Source organism: Branchiostoma floridae, chromosome 2 (assembly GCF_000003815.2).
Source record: "Branchiostoma floridae strain S238N-H82 chromosome 2, Bfl_VNyyK, whole genome shotgun sequence".
NCBI classification, from domain to species: Eukaryota; Metazoa; Chordata; class Leptocardii; order Amphioxiformes; family Branchiostomatidae; genus Branchiostoma; species Branchiostoma floridae.
Window position 1 is genome coordinate 13232929 of NC_049980.1, and position 10010 is coordinate 13242938.

General features: G+C 38.9%; 3 long non-coding RNA genes across 3 annotated transcripts; 1 reads left to right on the plus strand and 2 right to left on the minus strand.

Annotated features, from left to right (window-relative positions):
* Positions 1-160: 160 nt before the first annotated feature.
* On the minus strand, positions 161-1661 carry LOC118410256. The gene is made up of 3 exons (XR_004830546.1): positions 1555-1661; positions 1012-1163; positions 161-731 (listed from the first exon to the last, which is right to left on the minus strand). It is a non-coding gene; the product is annotated as an uncharacterized LOC118410256 (long non-coding RNA).
* A 1852-nt stretch (positions 1662-3513) lies between these two features.
* On the minus strand, positions 3514-5285 carry LOC118410255. The gene is made up of 3 exons (XR_004830545.1): positions 5128-5285; positions 4648-4799; positions 3514-4321 (listed from the first exon to the last, which is right to left on the minus strand). It is a non-coding gene; the product is annotated as an uncharacterized LOC118410255 (long non-coding RNA).
* Positions 5286-7203: 1918 nt separating this feature from the next.
* On the plus strand, positions 7204-8542 carry LOC118410621. The gene is made up of 3 exons (XR_004830578.1): positions 7204-7356; positions 7598-7743; positions 8037-8542. It is a non-coding gene; the product is annotated as an uncharacterized LOC118410621 (long non-coding RNA).
* Positions 8543-10010: the final 1468 nt, after the last annotated feature.

Genomic DNA, 10010 nt, shown 5'->3' on the forward strand with positions numbered 1-10010 from the left:
TTTCAAACCTGTATTAGGGGCCACCTCTACAGAGGGCCCCCTGTCCATAGTGGCCACTTTTTGTCGTTCCCCTTGGGTATTTTATCTACAAGTTACCACCTCTATACAGAGGCCACCTGTCTATAGTGGCCAAATTTGTCCGGTCCCTTGAGTGGCCGCTATAGACAGGTTTGACTGTACTTTCTACATTACAATATTACGGCGCTACTGACAAATCTACCAAGGTCTACTAGCAAGTCTTTAAATATCCCATACAACTGATGAAGCTTTTGACATGAAGATTGACAACTTGGCAGAGATATAATACATTAACATGAACATGAATTAGGACGAATTAACTGTCATATCATTTAAATCATTTTTTCAATAAACTTTTTAACGTTATATACTAATCAAGTATAGATAAGATCTTTAACTGAACATGCTGGACACAAGTTGCATGATGAGACGATATTGCAGACAGAGTTACTGAAAGCGGTTTGGACAGATACTATCGGCACATAAGAAAATAGTGGAACAGTGGAATGCCTTTATGACGAGGGAGAAGAAACTGGCTAGCTGAAAATTCGATCTGATGATCTATACCACCTTCATCTACAAGTGGAAGAGCTCCAATCAGAAGACATATGGATCATAATCATGTGTTGATGCTATCTTTAGACGTGTCCGTGATGACACAGCTGTCATTGATGACGCTCAGCAACACGTCTAGTGGTGGGCTGTCTGTGGGTCTGTAGCCAAACACAGCAGGAACAGAACACATGATGTAAGCATATTGCCAGGTTAGACCTTGATAGAGTTGCTGCTGTTTGGGGCTTTGGGCAGCAAAGATAAGTGAACATCGGCAGATTTCAATGAACTTTCCAAACTTATAATTACTCCTATATGTTCTTGGTCGGATTCGACCAAGAGATCGTATTCACGACTTACAGAATCAAAGCAAACAGTCTGCTCACTCCTCAATAACACCAGTCTCCATAGGATTGAATGTTTCATTTACCGTACACTTACCATGCGGCTGTCCTGCAGTCTCCTTCTGATCTCCAGGGTCTCCACTCTGTCCTGCATACCCTGCAGTCGCTCCTCCCTCCCTTTGACGTCACTGGACACAGTTCTGAGGACGTGCATCTGACGCTGGAGCAACTGTCTCGCAACATTGACGCCTGGGGTTTCAAAGGACGCACAGTTAATGTATTCCCGATGTAATTACAGGTTTGCGATTGCAAAAACTCTATTAGTTGTTGGTATGATTTTTTAAAGCTAGGGGTTTTGCATTCAATCTTCTTTCAGTCATATTAAATGGTGATATATAGAAACAGAGATTGGTATCTGGAAAAGCTTTCTATCACTCGGAGAGAAAAGGTTCAAACATGAAGCTACGAGTACTGTTGTTCTTGCATTCCCTTGAGTAAGGTTACTGAAATGTAACATGGAATTCAATATGAAACCATCTTTAAGACCTTGAAAATGCCCACCTGCCGATATGTAGATCGACTACACGCAAACGTATCACTTTGAAAATGTATTTCAATGAAGGAAAGTAAAAGTACTCACTCAGTGGGCCCATTGTGAACATCAGTCAATCAAACAACGATTCCTTCAAATACAGTTCTCTCTGCCCTGGTAGGATTTTCTTCAAGCTGATAGTTTAATTTCAGACACAGCTCTCACAATTTATAGATCTAGCCTTCCGGTTTGGGTGGAGCGTTTCTATGATTAGACTGCACATTGACGCAAACATGACGTATGTCCTCGAAGGAATTAGAAATATTGAAAAACAGAGAGGCCTTCTTGGAAAGAACTGGCATGGCCCATGACGTAATATTGTTTATGATGTCCGCCAATACAGTACACGAGACTGCTAAAAAAGGCACCTCTAATTATATATCCACAATAAGAACTGCACACGTCGATGAATTAGGATACACGTAGACACCCAGGTAAACATGTGCTAGAAAACATAGAGAACTATATAGAGTTTCACGAACACATATCTTCGCTAAAAAACGAATTATTGTGCCCGTATTTTTTGACACTACAAATCGTTCAAATGTTCTGATGATCTTGTCCTATGTTAGATTAGCCTGGTACCCAGTCGCACTAGCTCCCTAACCTCTTCCGTATTTGCAGAAAGGACAAAAGAGACTCGAGAACTATAGGATGACCGGATACCAAGCTAATTGTAGATTTAACTGGATTATAGACTTTTCTATTTAATATGTAAATGAAGTTTTGATTATAGTATGTAGCAAGATATTAATTGCTGAAGTTAAGGTTACATGAGTATAGTTCAGTTGGTAGACATAAATGTGTTGAACATTTTATTTTAAATCATGTATCAATTGTTTTGATTGCATGTTCACAAGATCCTTCTTTGTAGGGAGGAGGCAACTAAGTTTCAAAAGAAACATAAAGTAATTTCAAAATATTTTGCCGATATTCACTGTTCGACGTAATTAGTAAACATGGATGACATATCAATGCACAATTACGCCCCCGATCTTCTTGTATACTTTGATGCTGTCGTAATAAAACACATTCATCAGGTTTTGCAATAGTTCGTTACAGCATTACGTTTTATGGGCATTATGAGTACTGAAGTCATGAGTCCCGAGCTAGGAGATTTTTAGGACAGCCGAAAATCAATGAACGCCTGGATGTCATCCATAAGATTAAGTTAGGCCACAGCAAGTAAATTTTATGGATGATATCCTCTGCAGACTGCAAAAATAATGAGATAGGGTGAAAAAAAAACAAGATGGGTAAAAAAAACAAGATGGCAAATTTTCAAAATAGACGTTGTAACAGGACTTGAAGTGACAAAATATGGCATCACAGCCAACAAGGCATTCATTCCTGTATTTAAGAAGTGCACCAGTGTAGTTAAAGTGACACTAGTGTGGTAGACTGGTATCATTAACCATGTTGGCAACTACACTCGTAGCTTCCATAGTTCTGCCATTCTTACAACTATCTATAAAGTTTCACTTCTGCAACTACAGTCAATGCTACAGAGTCTCTAGTGTCAATTCTACATTCAATAATTTGGTTACCACACAACCTTTACCCATTTTCGTCTATCCGGCCTTCCTTGAAGAAGAAAAAAATTCTTGTTTTTTTTTCTGAAATCAGGCGAAAATTAATGAGCGCGCGGATGTCATCCATAAAATTTACTTACTGTGGCCTTAGTACCGGCGTGGTCTCAGTGATCATTGCACGCGACGATTACATGTCAATGAACTTGTCATGATCTATCATGCCTAACCGATTTTTTCCAGTTCTCATGTACTAGTATTGACCAGATCATTCTGGTGACGCCGAAGAACAGTGATGAATACATCCCGACAATATGGTGATTGGGGAATGGTGTTTATCCGTCCAGTCTTAGTTTGTTTCGAATGCACGGTTAAATTCAAACAACTATATATTCAATTGTAAGTCGTCTTTTCTTCGTTTAAGTATACTTGTGTAAGAAATAAAGCCATGACACATGATACACATGAAACATCTGGGCATCTTTCAAAATCTTGTTTTATTGGAATTAACATATCTTGAATACATACAATCTATATATCTTGAATATCTACCATTTTGAGTCAAAAACTCTACAATAACTTTTAAATTGTCTTTGTATTTGTTCACTACGTTCCAATGTAAGCCCCTTTCCTTAGCAGCTCGAGTGGCATGTAGTATTAGTTGTACCACTCGTCTTTGGATTTGCTCACTACGACTTTGTAAATTATCGACTGTGTTCCAATGCACGCCTTTTTGTCGTAGCAGCTCTTGTAGGATATAGTATTAGTTGTACTACGTTGTATAATTTTTATACAAGTACTCGTATATACCTTTGAATCAGAAATATATGTTACTGTTATCTCAAATACACATCAATATACATCAAATAATTCACATATCAATCATCATAAAAGTGATATCAAGTATAGATAAGATCATCAATTGAACATGTTAAACACAAATATCGCATGCTGCTACGACAGGGCATTCTAGTATAATAAAGTTCAAATAAAGATCATTCAATAATTTACAAAAATAATTACATAAGGAAATGGAACATTGGAATGCCAAAACCGTATTATGATGAGAAAATCGAAGGAGATGATTGCTGTAACTCAGGTCTGAAACCGTCTGATGATCTGTATCACCTCCATGTATGTGTACAAGTGGAATAACCCCAATCAGAAGACATAATAAATACATGGATCATCATGATGTGTTGATGCTATCTTTAGACGTGTCCGTGATGACACAGCTGTCATTGATGACGATCAGTAGCACGTCGTTTGGTGGGCTGTCTGTGGGTCTGTAGCCAAACACAGCAGGAACAGAACACATGATGTAAGCATATTGCCAGGCTAGACCTTGATAGAGTTCTGGTACATGGTGGCAACAACAAAGAGGAGTGCACATCGGCAGCAGCTTCAAGGTTAACTTTCCAGACGTACCCCTATAGTCGTTCTCACATGCTCGTTCTCAGTGCTATACAAAGAAAGCATTGTATACAATTTTATAAGTATTTGGTATGACCAAGGCATCAAACTCAAGACCTACCGAATGCAAGGTTAACACCGCGCTCACTTGACACTTGCACCGGTGTACATAAAAGTCTAACGTTTGATCTACTCTTACCATGCGGTTATCCTGCAGTCTCCTTCTGATCTCCAGGGTCTCCACTCTGTCCTGCATACCCTGCAGTCGCTCCTCCCTCCCTTTGACGTCATTGGACACAGTTCTGAGGACGTGCATCTGACGCTGGAGCAACTGTCTCGCAACATTGACGCCTGGGGGTTCAAAGAACACATTGTCAATGTTACAGTATTTTTTTATATCATATTTTACAACTATAAAACCTTTCCAGGCAGTCTTTTCGTTTTAAGTCAGATTGGTAGAAGTCAGAAACGGACATCGACATCTGGCAGAAAAAAGATGAAGATACGGCATACCATTGTTTTCTCATTCTGTGAGAACAACGACAATCCATACAAAATGTAGTACACTGAAAAAAAAAAGAGTAAAAAAAAGTCGAAAATATGCCATTGCCGATTACATTGAAAAGGACGGACAACTTACCACGAAGCATGCGTCAATTTAGAAAGTAAAAGGACTCACTTAGTGGGCGGCTCATCTTTGTGAATCTCAGTTGATGAAAGAACAACTTCTTCAAATTACAGATGCCTATTCAGCGACTGGTTCTTCTGCACCTATCAGCTGTCAGGTTTGACTGTCTGCTGCCCGAGGGGGATCTCACAATTTATAGATCTAGCCTTCCGGTTTGGGTGGAGCGCTTCTATGATTAGACGTCGCATTGACGCAAAAATGACGTGTCTACTCAAATGAATTGAAAATATTGGAAAAACACAAAGGCCTTCTGGGAAAGAACCGGGACGGGCCAGTGAAGGCCCATTGCGTAATTCTGTTTAAATTGTCCTTCAATGCAGTACACAACTTTGCTGAAAATAGCCACATCTAATATGCATGACAACACAGGATTGTACACGTTTATGAAGGATAAACCCCCAAGTTATAGATAGTTAGTAATAGGAACCAGGTAACCCATCAACAGGGGGACAGTAACAGTTCCTTGCATAGGAAAAATGTTAACATGATTTAATTTTCAACACCAGTTCTCTTCTTCACAAACAACGAAGAGAACTAATTTTTCCAACTTTTTCACAGACAAGTGCACACGCCGTTAGGGTAGTGAGCTCAACGTCACGAATGATATTTACACACAACGATTAAGAGTCAGTGACTTTGAGATACTCAACCGGTTTTTCCAGTTTCATCTACCGTACTAGTATTGGCTCGTGCCAGCTCAGTCCAGTGACACTGAATAAGGCCTACGTCGTATTACCAAACCGGGGCTGACCAGGCAGCTTTCGAAAAAAAAAGTATGATGTAAAAGACACCAAACTACACAAGACGTAAAGAGAATAGTCGTGGGCATTATTTGTGCATATTTTACGTATACATTTCTACTTTTCGTTTCCACAAACAGCCCGACCGGGCCCTGGTTTGGAAATCTGTGATGTTATCTTAACAGTGATGGGTGACAACAGACCCTGTGTCATATCGAGAGATCCCCTTTTCATGACAGACTAAGTGTACAATATGGAAGTTAAAATTATAGGGTGTTTGCATTGTTTATCCGTCTGGCATTAATTTCATTGCAACCCGCGGCAACTTTTGATGACTTCACTCAACAGTGGTAACGTCGTCCGGTTTTTGTAGCAGCATACTGGTGTTACAGTGAGATACTGGTGTTAGAAATGACGTCATAACACATGATACACATCTGGAGTACGTGCAATGTGTGATAATCAATCACCTTTTTAGTGGCATTGGGAACATGTCGTCGTAACCAGATCTACTATTAATAAACGTGATGTCCTTCTGCCTTGTGACACGCCCATGGTCATCACGTATTCAACGTGATCAATATGTTCAGTTCTGTGACAAATCGTCTCATGACATCTTTACACATATACTACTTTTACTCTATTATAGTATCAATATAGATATCTTGCAATGATATATATATATATATATGTAGTCTTAGTTTGTAATGTGAGCTATCATTACAGAGTGTCACTAATTTGTAAATGATGGCATTAACATTCACTGGTTCAATTTTTTACCTAGTGGATTCTTCTTCAAACAACATAAATGTACTGGAATAGTTATTGTATACACCTCTTATTTTTTGTACGGATGCAGTTTAATTTATTGTGCATGCTTATCAGATGATGAGGAACGCCGTGGTCTGTTGAAATGAAGCCTTAGTTCAATATATGAAATCTTTTTGACTAATGAACGTCAGCTGTTGATTATGCCAAATACCGTCACGTACAGACGTGCGCTCCTGATGGTTTGTGACAGCATACCGCGTGCATTTTTGTTTGCTGACGCAGAATCGTAGACGTCACAAGAATGTTTACATTATAAGGTGAAAAGCGCTTAACTCCAATCAGAACGTTAAGAACATTTATGGTTAATACCCCACACATTGTACATAAAATGTCACCAAAAGCATATTGTGATGTAATGCCCACAGGTCAAAACATTGCTAATATGTAGTTCGGAAATTGCAGATGGTAAACATTCTTGCCCAACGTCAATGCACCAACACGCCCTGTTTTTCACATACTTGTGAACTACTTGACGTCATTAAACGTGACACACATCAAGTACCATCCTGTAACCTGAGATGAGACCGCCACACCCCAATAATCCTATAAATATGGCAAAATCAGGCAATTTTCTCAATAGAGAGCAACGAGCACAAACTTTTAACTGAAGCTGACATTCGAAGAGCGAAGCCAATCATGGTTCTTTACGGTGAGTTGCACTGCATGAATACTTATACAATATTTTTGTCGTTAGCAATCAATCAATAAGATCCCTTATTTAGGTAATCTGTGGACCTAAAGGGCAACATTGATGGTTTAGCACAGCAGCATATATTTATAGAATTTGTAGTACAATATCATGTCTAAAATGTCATTTCTTTTTTGCTCCGACTTCTTTTACATGTGACTACATGTCTTTTTCATAAATCTTATTCTACTTAACTCTGTAGTGAATGACTTGTCTAAGATGGATCTTCGTGACAACAAACGTCGTCTGAAGAATGTGATGGGGGAGCTGGAGACCCGGAATGGCCGCCTGACCGAAATGATGGTCAGGGTGGAAACTCTCAACGCCATGAAGACAGCAGCTGAACAGGTACGGTGAGGATAGCCAATGATTTGACAGACCGGTCGATTAATTTTATATGTAACGTTAAATCTTAAATGTAAGTTTTCTACCGTCGCAAAAACCCATTTAGGTCGCTCTGCGATTGCCATCGATAGGAAAAATTGGCTTATATTACTATCTGAATACCACGATGTGTTTTGTTGTCAAACATGGAATCAAGGTAGATCTGCTCCAACCTCTTGCTATCTATTCAATAGATACATATCGTACATCCTCAGACTACATATTGAGTTTAACTTTTAACGCTCTTTATCTATCAGCGGAGAAGGAGGGTGAGGTTGCACTAACAGCAACTGCCGGTAGAGAGGTACTTGAAGAATGGAGTAAGCAGATTTCAGAAGAGGAAAGAAGTTTCCCTTGGACCTCAAGTGATGAATCAAGTGAACTGAAACTGCAACATTTAAGCTATAACATAGACTGATTCCAAGGGACGTGATGTAAAGAAGAAAATGTCATCTCATTACTTCGATGTATTTCAGTTTTTCACCGAATCGGATGTTGGATGTCGTATCACGTTTTCGTGTATGCCATGACAGAATGTGAATAATTGTAATATCAAAGATCTAATTACTATAATCACAATTGGCAGGGAAAATGTTGTTTAGAATCGAAGTATACTGGTAATATATGATGTATAGAGATGTTGGTTTACTGCTGTACAATAGATATGGCGAATATGATTGTGATCTAATTGATATATTGTAAATGACTGGGTTGTGAAAAGTTTGATGAAAAGAAAATAAACCATTGACGCATCAAGATGCAATATCTGTGGTCTCGAGTCTCTGGCTTGCAATATAATTAATACATGGTAAGCTCCAAAAAGGAATTTGGCAATGGCAGATTGTGTAAAAAAATATTGAACTTAAACGCTCGCTGCCTTTAAAAATGATTTGTGCCTTGCTTGTATTTACATTACAACGTTGATATTATTCTCTAGACCAAATTTTTAATATAATGTAACAGCAGCTACATGCGTGGTGACACAGAGCCAACTTAACAAGTTTTATGTGCGATATTACCATTGGAGGGGTTATGCACTTGTCGATGTCTGGCACTACACATGCATATGCGGCTAACAACAAGAAGCTGACAACAAGGCATGACCCTTCCGTTGGATATATCATACGTCAAGCTTGTCTTGTTACCTTTGTGGCACAAGACACGTATTTACTTTAGTGCTATTGTAGTTTTGACATCAATGCTGTGTTTACGCAGATACAAGCAACCACCGGAATTAAGCACAAACCTTTCAGAAAAATAAATTGTTTATGGTCAATGTTTTAGTAGTTAAGACTTAAAGCCTGAACCGAACGCACAACCATGACAAGCCTGACAAACGCGTTAAGGACGTTGGCGTGGTGTCGGTTACATATATTTCAGTCTGGTATTTTCGGTATTGCGGTTGTCTATGACAGAGGGGTATGTAACGTATGTAAAGCTAGATACTTGTTTTCGCCCACACAGTCATAGTCATGTGATATGTTTGTAGATGCAAAATAGATTGGCATTGATGATATCATTTAAAACTTTTTATTAAATACCCTAGTTTATTGTCACAGTAGGGTTGTTTGTAGTTCTTGTCCAAATTCTTCGCTCCACGGATGCTTTATTTGAGGTCAATGAGCCGTGTTCATTGTCAGTCAGTTGAGTTATGTTACACATGATTTACTGCTGTAACAGAGTAAGACAGTTTTATGACCACATTAGTAAAATATACGTCACACAAGATATCTTTGGAACACTTAGGCTCCTCTTCACCGTGTGGTAGTTATAAAAATACTGCCCTTTAATGATATGATACTGTAGATTTTGAAATGTTTGCAGTGACATCAGCATCACGATGACATCTCCACAGCGAATTCATGACGCCGCAAATATGCCTTTCTATTGTATTGTTAATGCGCTACAAAAATATTTCAATCTCAGACGTATAACAGGAACCAGATTTCGTTATCTACCGCAAAATTTAGTCCCAATGAAATGAAAGGCTATGGGGGTAGGGAGGGAGAGATCATTGTACATTTGTGCAACCACCAGGACCAGATGATGATGATGAAAATAAATGATATTACAGTAACACGCAACATGTATACCGGGGTACATGATCGAGTACTGAGCGCATGCGTGAGCTGCAGCGTGACGTCAGTTCCAATGTCATATTGAAGAAGATAAATTTAGAGGATATGTAGTTAAAAGAGGTGCGCATGTTGTGGGAGGCATACAACATTTTA